The 11,024-nt window shown below is 47.6% G+C and overlaps 1 pseudogene; it reads left to right on the forward strand.

Moving 5' to 3' along the window:
- Positions 1 to 3,812: 3,812 nt before the first annotated feature.
- On the forward strand, positions 3,813 to 5,208 carry LOC147696983 (zinc finger BED domain-containing protein 6-like; annotated as a pseudogene).
- The last annotated feature ends 5,816 nt before the right edge of the window (positions 5,209 to 11,024 follow it).

Genomic DNA, 11,024 nt, shown 5'->3' on the forward strand with positions numbered 1-11,024 from the left:
GAAGTTGACTCGGCTGTTGAGGTAGCTCGGGCCTTGGTCGTGTAGGGCTTTGTGTGCGTGGGTGAGGAGGCGGAAGGTGATTCTTTTGTTGACGGGGAGCCAGTGAAGGTCTCTCAGATGTCCGGAGATGTGGCTGGTTCGTGGGATGTCGAGGATGAGTCTGGCTGAGGCGTTCTGGATCCGCTGGAGTCTCTTCTGGAGCTTGGCGGTGGTACCGGCGTAGAGGGCGTTGCCGTAGTCCAGTCGGCTGGTGACGAGGGCCTGGGTGACGGTCTTCCTGGTCTCGGTGGGGATCCACCAGAAGATCTTCCGTAGCATGCGTAGGATGTTGAAGCATGCCGAGGAGACGTTGTTGACTTGCCTGGTCATGGAGAGGGAGGAGTCCAGGATGAAGCCCAGGTTGCGTGCATGGTCTGTCGGTTTGGGTGCGGTGCCCAGGGCGGGAGGCCACCAGGAGTCGTCCCAGGTGGAGGGAGAGGAGCCCAGGATGAGGACCTCCGTCTTGTCCGAGTTCAGTTTCAGGCGGCTGGTCGTCATCCACTCGGCTACCTCTTTCATCCCTTCGTGCAGGTTGGCTCTGGCGGCGGCGGGGTCGTTGGTCAGGGAGAGGATCAGCTGGGTGTCGTCGGCGTAGGAGATTATGCTGAGGTTGTGTTTGCGTACGATGGCCGCGAGGGGGCTCATGTAGACGTTGAAGAGGGTGGGGCTCAGAGATGATCCTTGGGGGACGCCGCAGATGACTTCTGTGGCCTCTGAATTGTACGGTGGTAGGCGGACTCTCTGTGTTCTCCCGTCGAGGAAGGAGATGATCCATTCCAGCGCCTTGTCCTGGATTCCGACGTTGCTGAGGCGCCGTACTAGGGTGCGGTGGCAGACCGTGTCGAATGCCGCGGAGAGGTCTAGGAGGATGAGGGCCGCTGTTTCTCCGTTGTCCATCAGGGCTCGGATGTCATCGGTGGCGGCGATGAGGGCGGTCTCGGTGCTGTGGTTGGCTCGGAAGCCGGACTGTGAGGGGTCGAGGGATCCGTTCGTCTCGAGGAAAGCGGCCATCTGCTTGTTGACGGTCTTCTCGATGACTTTGGCTGGAAACGGGAGGAGCGAGATGGGGCGGTAATTCTTGAGGTCGGTGGGGTCCGCTGTTGGTTTCTTGAGTAGAGCGCTGAGTTCGGCGTGTTTCCAGCTCTCGGGGAAGATGGTGGTGTCGAAGGATGTGTTGATGATGTCTCGCAGGTGGGGTGCGATGACCGCGTCGGCCTTGTTGAAGACGTGGTGAGGGCAGAGGTCGGTCGGTGATCCGGAGTGGATGGAGTTCATCGTGCGGATGGTGTCTTCGGTGCTGATCGGGGTCCAGGCGTGGAGGGTGGTGGTGGGGGGTGGTTGTTCGGTCATGGTGTGCGTTGGTTGGTTGTTGAAGCTGTTGTGTATGTCCGCGATCTTGTTGTGGAAGTATGAAGCCAGGGAGTTGCAGACATCTCTGCAACTTGTGCAACTGAGTGCTGCTGCTGACATCGGAAGAAGATGGGCCCTAAGAAAGCAGGTACCAGGTCCTCCAAGACCAAGAAAGTTGCTGAGAAGGAACAGAAGAAGGAAGTGTCACTTAAGTCTGGTGTGGACCCCAAAACCTTTTTTGGGAAAAAAAGTACGCCTGTAGCTGCGGTGTCCGGGGTGCAAGCTGGGGCCAGCTCATCCGCATCAGTGGGGCCAAGCCACCAACCAAGGCCCAAGCAGATTGGGGTGGAAGAGGTAGCCAGCCTAATGGTAGAAAGCAGTGATACTGAGCCTGAACTAAACTTATCGCTATCTCAAAGTAGTACACAATCCACGCAAGATGGAAGACAGCAGAAAAGTGCTGAACAACAACCACGCCAGCAATGGTAGATGTTCAACAACAACAACCAGAAGCACCGCCCACAATAGTAGATGTTCAAACAACCACAAACACCGCCTGCAATAGGAGTTGTTCAACAACAACAACAACAACAACCACTTCCCGCAATAGTAGTTGTTGAACAACAACCACAACCCCCGCCCGGAATAGTAGTTGCTCAACAACAGCAACAACAACAACCACCACCCGCAATAGTAGTTGTTGAACAACAACAACAACCACAACCACAGCCAACAATAGTAGTTCTTCAAGAACAACAACCACAACCTCTGCCCGCAATAGTAGTTGTTGTTCCTCCCGAAGTCGGGCAGTTTAGGAAATAGAGCCTCATTCTGAGCAAGAAGAAGAGGAAGCCACTTCTGCAGGTGATCTATTGTCTTCCAAATCACCAAGGGAAAGGAGGGTTAGTGCATCGAGTTCTTCGCCAAGCATCCCTTCTGATGATCTTGATAAGAATTTGGAGCCACAACAATCTGAACATGCAAGGGAGAGACATCCCAAGACCAGGCTAGGGAAATGGAAGGTTCCAGCAAGCCTTACAGTTATGGAGGTCGATGTAGATGAGCAGGATAATGCTGATGATGAAGAGTCAGACACAGTCATCACGAGCATTACTCCTGGTGCAGAGGACCTAGAGACCTACATTTTTACCCTATCCAGAATGGCTGCGAGTTGGGATGATCATGTAGCACGCATAGCTCCTACACACTCAACACCCAAAGTACCACCAGCTTCCATTTTTTCATTAGCGAAGGCCCGGCAGCGTCCCACATCCAGCACAAGCACCACCTCAACAGAAGGAGGTAGTGGTGGTACTACTACTGAGCTGCCACGTAGTGAAATTCAACACAAATCCTCCAGTTCATCCGGCATTGAAAGTGGCACCTCTAGCAGGAGAAAAATGTTTAGCTCCCCAGTATGGGACTTTTTTACGGTTAGCCCACATGAGGAGAACATTGCTATATGCTCCATTTGTCATGTCTCTGTTAGTCGTGGTAAGCTTGGTACAAACTATGGTACTGGAGGCCAAACAACCCATTTGAAAAAAAAACACTTAATCAGGTGGGAGAACCACCTTCAAAGCATAAAAAATTGAACCATTGATGGTGGGGATAAAGTAGTACAAGGTCCACTCATGGTTGACCAGGAAGAAGAAGAGGGAGACAATGACATTCTATCTGGGAGTGGTACACAAACGACCCCTGTCGCCAGCACTGGAGTGGTACAGCCCACATCCTCCACATCAGAACTTCTCAGTGGCACCAGAGTCAGCCGGAGACACCAAGGAGTACTGGTGCGAAGTCTGCGATGCAAGGTACTCCGTCTAGCATAACCGAATGAAATACCAAGCAGCGTACCATTACTAGCATGTTTAGGCAGGAGGGAAAGTACGAGCTCAACCACCCAATAGTACGTTTGTACAATGCTAAACTTGCACAATGTTGGCACTGGACCTTCTCCCTTTTTCTGTTGTTGAGGGTGTGGGATTTCGGGAATTTGTGACAACCAGCTGCCCAAAATGGAACGTTCCCAGTCGCTACTATTTTGCCAGAGTTGCTGTTCCAGCATACACCACGATGTGCTAGAATTGATTGGGAAAGCCTTAGAACAGAGTGCTGTTCATTGTATCCACCTGACAACAGACATGTGGAGCAGTTGCCAAGCCACCGATTACATGTGCATCACCGCACACTGGATCTCTTTTTCAGGTGTTAAAGACAAGTTAAGTGCAGGCGTTAACGCTGTTGGGGTTTTTAATGATACTCGCAGACATGCAACTGTAGCCATGTTTGCTATGGAGAAAACTCATACTGCTGAAAACATTTTGTCTGAGTTTAACAGCAAGGTGTTTGAATGGCTGCGACCAAGAGGCCTTAAGATTGGTTTTGTTGCCACCGACAATGGCAGTAATGTAGTGAGGGCAATGAAAGATGGTGACTATTTCAGGGTCCCGTGTTTGGCACACTGCATTAACATAGTTGTGCAAGACTTTCTGAAACTGAAAGCAAAGTAAGCAACTTACTGACCATCTGCAGAAGAATATGAATGCATTTTAACCATTCTTTCAAAGCACGTAAGCAGCTACGGGTCATTTAGCGTGAGCATAAAATGCCAGTCAAAGCACTCATCCAGGAAGTCCCAACACGTTGGAACTCTACTTATTACATGCTTGATTGTCTCTTTGAGCAGTACATACCACTTAATGCTTAAGTCATGACAAGAAGATTAGGGGATCCTACTGTTAATCTTAAAGCCATGACCATTGAGATGTGGCAGTGGGACCTCATTAAATGCTTGACAGAGATGCCACTTCCTTTCGAGGTCTTCACACGTGCAGTTAGCAGGGAGGACTGTACTATGGGCCAAGCCATCCCATTGTTGTACATGCTCGAGCAACAGCTGAAGGAGGTGTCTGAAACATACGAAGGTGAGGAAGAAAAACTTGATGCATATTCCTTGGCCAAGGCCTTAGCCGACCGCTTATCTCAAAATACAAGGATTCAAATGATTGTGTCACATCAACATTACATTACTGCAACAATTTTGGATCCACGGTACAAATTATTTCCCAACAGTAACGCAGTAATTCCTTTTTCAGATGGGGATGTTGCCAAGTACAAAACTTTCATAGCTGAGGAAGCCACTGATTTAGAAACTGAATGGCTGTTCCATAAAGGTCTGCCAGTGCCAGCCCAGGACAGTGGAAATACTACAGGGCATCCTCCAGAGTCAAGTTATTCAGAGCACGAGAGCAGTGCGTCTGCTTCCCAGCAGGCACCAACACTACCAATAACAGCACCAACACGATCTGATTCAGCAGACACAACCAAAAGCATAGTTGCTTGGTTTCTACAGAAAGGGATGGGTAAGTCCATTGCTGTTGCAAAGGGAAAAGAGGACAAGCAAAGCGGAGCACCAATGAACATTGAGCGGATGGTTCAGGCCTATCTGGATGACACAACAGAGGTGTTCATGGAGCAAATCCCATTGGTCTATTTGTATGAAAAAGGAAGACACTGGCCAGTGCTGAGCAGGCTGGCGATAAAATATCTGGCTTGTCCTGTCGCAAGTGTCTCTTCTGAGCGGGTTTTCAGTGCTGCTGGTGCCATTGTGACAGTGAAAAGGACCAGTCTCTCCCGCAAAAGCGTGGAGAGGTTAACGATGACCAAAATGAATCAACACTTCATACCACCAGACTACAAAATACGTGAATCACAGCAGGAAGAGGATAGCGAGTCCGAAGACATCACTACTGGGTTACATGACCTACTTCTGTCCGAACCCCCAGAGTTGACAAGCTCCTCTTCCCTGTCAACTAGGCTTTCAAATTGTTACTTTCACCCTTCCTTTGTTTGTGTGTATAATAATGTCTTTCTGGTGCAAATCAAACCACAAACAAATCCATCCCCACCACTATCTTTTTATTTACCTACTGGAGTTGCACGTCTGTGCATTTATTTACCTGTTGACTCCACTCCTCAGAGACCTTCCCCATCTTCCTGACTCGCACTCAATACAATTCCATCTTGCCATCCATACATTGGATGGAGATGGAGTATAGTACATTAATGTAGCCTCTAACAGTCCCTCCATAACAAGTGAACCGTACGTGACTAAAGCCATCCTCTATTTTCTTTGAAATCTGCAAGTCATCACAGTCTTAAGGCTACCACCTCTGTCTGCAGGCAATCATAGACAACTCTTCAGTGTCAGAACTTGAGCAGGCATCCAGAACTGAAGTCAATTTGTGACTCGTCATCACTTTCAAAAGGCTCAGCAGCATCTGTGATCATCTGACAGTGAAAGAGAAGATCAAGACAGGTATATGAAATGAATGATGCCATGTCAAGTCAAGTCAAGTCATAGAATTTATATAGCGCACTACATACCCAGAGGGTTTCAAGGCGCTTAGGAAGGGGAGGAGGATTACTTGTCAAATATCCACGTTTTAAGTTGCTTTCTGAATGCTAGGTGGTTCTCGGTAAGGCGAAGGTAAGCGGGGAGTGAGTTCCATGTTTTAGCAGCCAGGTATGAAAAGGATCTGCCTCCCATGGTGGTCTTGTTGATGCGAGGTACAGTGGCGAGGGCTTGGCTGGAAGAACGTAGTTGGCGGGAGGGGGTGTAGAAGGACAGTCGTGAGTTGAGGCATTCTGGACTGATGTCGTAGAGTGTTTTGTGTGCGTGGGTAAGTAGTCGGAAAGTGATCCTCTTATTGACGGGTAGCCAGTGGAGGTCTTTAAGGTGAACAGAGATGTGTTTGTTGCGTGAGATGTCTAATATGAGTCTGGCTGAGGCGTTTTGGATTCGTTGGAGTTTCTTCTGGAGTTTTGCGGTAGTACCTGTGTAGAGGGCGTTTCCGTAGTCCAGTCGGCTCGTGACCAGAGCGTGGGTGACTGTTTTCCTTGTGTCGGAGGGGATCCAGCGAAATGTTTTTCTGAGCATGCGAAGAATGTTGAAGCAGGAAGAGGATACGGCGCTGACTTGTCTGTTCATTGAGAGTGAAGAATCCAGGATGACGCCTAGGTTCCGTGCGTGGTCTGTCGGGATGGGTGCTTTTCCGAGGGCTTCCGGCCACCAGGAGTCGTCCCATGCAGAGGGGGAAGTACCTAAGATGAGGACTTCTGTTTTGTCTGAGTTCAGTTTCAGACGGCTTTGTTTCATCCATTCGGCAACTTCTTTCATTCCTTCATGTAGGTTAGTTTTGGCGGTGCTGGGGTCATTGGTGAGAGAAAGGATCAGTTGAGTGTCATCCGCGTAAGAGATGATGTTGAGGTTGTGTTGGCGTGCGATGGCCGCGAGGGGGCTCATGTATACGTTGAAGAGGGTGGGACTGAGTGAGGATCCTTGTGGTACGCCGCAGATGACTTCAGAGGCCTCGGACTTGAATGGTGGAAGGCGGACTCTCTGGGTTCTTCCGGTGAGGAACGAGGTGATCCATTCAAGTGCTTTTCCTTGGATTCCGATGTTATTGAGGCGTTGTAAAAGGGTTTTGTGGCAGACTGTGTCGAATGCTGCAGAGAGGTCGAGGAGGATGAGGGCGACTGTGTCTCCATTGTCCAGTAGAGTTCGAATGTCGTCTGTTGCTGCGATGAGGGGCGGTCTCAGTGCTGTGTTTTGCTCGGAAGCCAGATTGTGAGGGGTCGAGGGATTTGTTGGCTTCGAGGAAGGCAGCGAGCTGGTTGTTGACAGCTTTCTCGATGACTTTGGCCGGGAATGGAAGAAGCGAGATGGGGCGGTAATTTTTGAGTTCGGTGGGGTCCGCTGTGGGTTTTTTCAGAAGGGCGGTGAGTTCAGCGTGGTTCCAGTCTTCCGGGAAGGTGGCGGAGTTGAAGGAGCAGTTGATGACATCTCGGAGGTGCGGTGCTATGACGGAGTCTGCTTTGTTGAAGATGTGGTGAGGACATGGGTCTGTGGGGGATCCTGAGTGGATGGACTTCATCAGGCGGATGGTGTCTTCAGTGGAGATTGGGTTCCAGTCGTTAAGGGTGTTCATGGGGGGAAGATGATCAGCAAATGGTAGGGTGGGTTGGTTTCCGGGTTGGTTGTCAAAGCTGTTGTGGATGTCTGCAATCTTGTTGTGGAAAAATGAGGCTAGGGAGTCGCAGAGGGTTTGAGAGGGGGTGATGTCGTTGGAGTTGGCCGAGGGATTGGAAAATTCCTTGACGATGTTGAAAAGTTCCTTGCTGTTGTGAGCGTTGTTGTCAAGTCGATCCTTGAATGCTGTTTTCTTGGCTTTTCGGATTAGTTGGTGGTGAATGCGGGTGGCATTTTTGAAGGCGTCCTTGGTGCTGGTTGTTGCATTGCATTGCATTGCATTGGATGCTTGCTGACTCTGAGCAAATTTGCATGGGGTTGAAGTATAGTAGTAGTAACTTGTGACTCAAGTGATAGCCAATTTCTCCATGTTGTTTAATAATATATATTAATTAACCACTTGCATTCCTACTACTACAGGTGCAGTCAGGACTTACCTAATCGTAGTCACTCACTACAGACTGAGTTGCTGTTGCTGTTGGATTAGACGTGCCACACCTGATGATGATGACCACCATAGTATCTTTGCACGCTGTCAGGCAGTTGGATCTGAGCTGATTGATGTACGATGTTTCATGGAGTGGAATACAAGGTAAACACAACCAAATAACAACAGGCACTGCACAGTGTAGACCCAGGGAACTACATGTGTGTGCAGTGGTAGAGTACAATAGTGCTATGATTGATGACTGACAATGCCGCATTGATTTAGTTGCTTGATTTTGAAAATGCTAGGTTGATTTTTATGCCCCTTTCTCTGGCTCCGTGAAATATTAAGGTAAATGCAGTTTGTGTTGGGCGACCCTGTGTCGTTGGTCTGTTCTGTGCTGGCTCCTGTCTTCTTGTCCTTCTAGATTAATGATGTGCAACTAGTAGACTAATACATAATGTATCCAAGCCGCCACAGTCTGAAAGTCCTCTCTCACGACGAGTCTTGTATGATTTTTTTGAACTTCACTGTATTAGAATTCATTCTAATTCTATTTTGTAATTGCCTTTTTTTTCCATCAACACAGGCAGGACTTTTACCCACTGCTATTTATACTATGAGCAACAACTCACCCTTACCATATTAATCCTCATCATCAAGCAAGTGGATGGAAACCAAGAATGATATTCAGCCTGTCCATGGAAGAGAGGACCAAGAAGATGAATGACGAGATACACATTTTGGACCTGGATAATACAGTACCTTTAGTATCATTTCCGTTTATTATATTCATTTTTCCTCCTCATTAATTTAACGCTTGTGTGACTATCTTTGGTAATTGCTGCTAAATAAAACTATTTCTTAATTTTCTTTCTCTTAGCATTTTTCTGGCCGCTACAACAGGTATTAGGGTTTCTCAGAGTGCATACAGCCTGGGCAAATGTATCATATATAAGAAATACTTCCTTGTACTGTATAATTGTGTAGTAGTAGTTTAAGTACCACTCTATTATTAACCAGCAAGTTATAAAATTTCTATGCATCATGCATGCGTTTCCTTTTCCTACCTTCATTTTGTAGATTTATTGGGTAGTGGATCAACATCATAAACCATCGTCTTCATTGTTTTGCTTTTGTTGTCTCCGTGCATACTGCTTTTCTTTTTCAAACCTTTCCCAAAACCCCCGTTCCCATCCATTCAACAAACCCTAACCCTCTTTCCCCGGGCTGTGTGGTTTTATTGAGGTGTGATGTTACATGAAATATACACCAACAATTTTATCACACGCTTGCTGGGGCAGATGTGGTGAAAGCAACAATAATGAAATGTCAACAAGGCATGGCCAGGATCTTCTTCTGCTTGCCCACCCAAGCTCTGTGTATGTACAAGCCAAAGAATTTTCCAATGGGAACCAATGAATACATCTAATTACTTGCCGGCATTGTTTGGATTTCATTTTACAGCATTAAAATTTATGAGTTAGAAATGAGTTTACGTTTACGTGAGTACTTAACACAACTACAGTTAAACTACTTTTCTTCTGTTGTACTTTCCAGTCCTAAAAAACATTGTTTATTTTCAGTTTAGCAGTTGCAATATAGTTTTGGGTCAGTCGTGTAATGTACTGTACTTATACTACCCCCACATTGTCTCTCACGCAAATGACTGCCTCTTTCTTTTTGTCTCAAAATGCTACTGCCGGGGTCTGTCTACTACTACCATCACACAACCACAGATTCTTCTCCATTGTCTTGGGAAACAAATGCAGCCCTTGCAGTGCCGAACTTCATCATCAATCATTATCAGCAATCACAGGTAAGATAAGTTTGCTGTGAGGTATAACGCAAGAGAGACTGGTAGTTCTTCTAATACTACAAATATAACTCAGTGAGGGTTACGGCATCTATCTGTCTGCATGTTAAAGATGTGGGCAATACATTTTTTTAATCAAAAGCACTGTCTGCTGACCTGCATGTCCAATTAAACCTTGCAATGTTGTGACGTACATTACTTGGTGAAACAGTACCCCCCCACACACAAATTAACTTCTAATTTGTCCTTTGAAAATAAGTCAGATTTATTCTTGAACAGAATGTTAAAAAGATTAGAGAAAAATATATAAATTTGTACCCCACACCTCACCCTACCCTCCCTAACGCCAACCAAATGTCCAAGCACAAGGAATGTCCCACAAAAACCCCAACACCCAATTCCCATCACAGTTGGCGGGCTTTAAGGTGTTTATCCACCGAGATCTTGACACGCTCCTCTAGTTCATCCTCCAGTTTGGATACCCGGAGGAGAATCTGTTGCCCAAATGCACGGCACCTACATTTGCATCCATGTGGGGGACCGGCCGATGTTGTCAAATGCCGCCAGTGGGCAGCTGCCTGACCACGGCGACGTACTCCTGCAGGTCGGGCCTGGCTGGTGGCCGGGGCCTTGGAAGAGGCAGCAGCTGCTGCCACCGCCTCCTCCTCCTCCTCCTCGGCCTGAGCCACCAGTCGGTGGTAAGCCTCCACGATGGCCTGCAGTTTCGGTTGGCGGGCCCTGACTGCCAACTCCTTCCTGGTTGGTTTTTGGGAAGGAGTAGCTATAAAGAAAGAGACATAATTGTTGTAATCCAAAATCCCAGCAAATCAATAACACAAAATTAATTCAACACATGGTGGCACAGTAGCACTAGCAAGCTCAGTACAAAAATTGGTGGTAAGTTTAAGTATCTATCTTCCAGATTGTACGGCCTGTAACATTTGTTGGACTTTTTGGCCCGGCATTATGCTTGCCCTAATACTATGGGTGTACTTCAACTTCAACACACATACGAACACCAGTCTTTTTCGTATCTCCTTTTATATCATATACTCTGCTTCCGGTGACAGTCTCCACCGAAGATTAATTTATTACAACACATCCAGGGGGCAACCACTAAAAGTAAATGTCTAGAAACTATCATTCTTTATATCGTGCAACAAACCTTAGCTGGGTCTGTTTCACCAGCAACGACCCATGTGTCCACTCCTTCCTTGCCTTTGGGTTTGACACAAACACCGCTGCTGATTCTTCCTATCCACTACCCACCCATATTGTGTTTGTCTCCCACCAAGGCGGGCGGCTGTTTTCCCCTTTCCATCCTTCCTTCAACAACCCATGCATCGGACTTGCATCAG

Source organism: Lissotriton vulgaris, chromosome 8 (genome assembly GCF_964263255.1).
Source record: "Lissotriton vulgaris chromosome 8, aLisVul1.2, whole genome shotgun sequence".
Classification (NCBI taxonomy): domain Eukaryota; kingdom Metazoa; phylum Chordata; class Amphibia; order Caudata; family Salamandridae; genus Lissotriton; species Lissotriton vulgaris.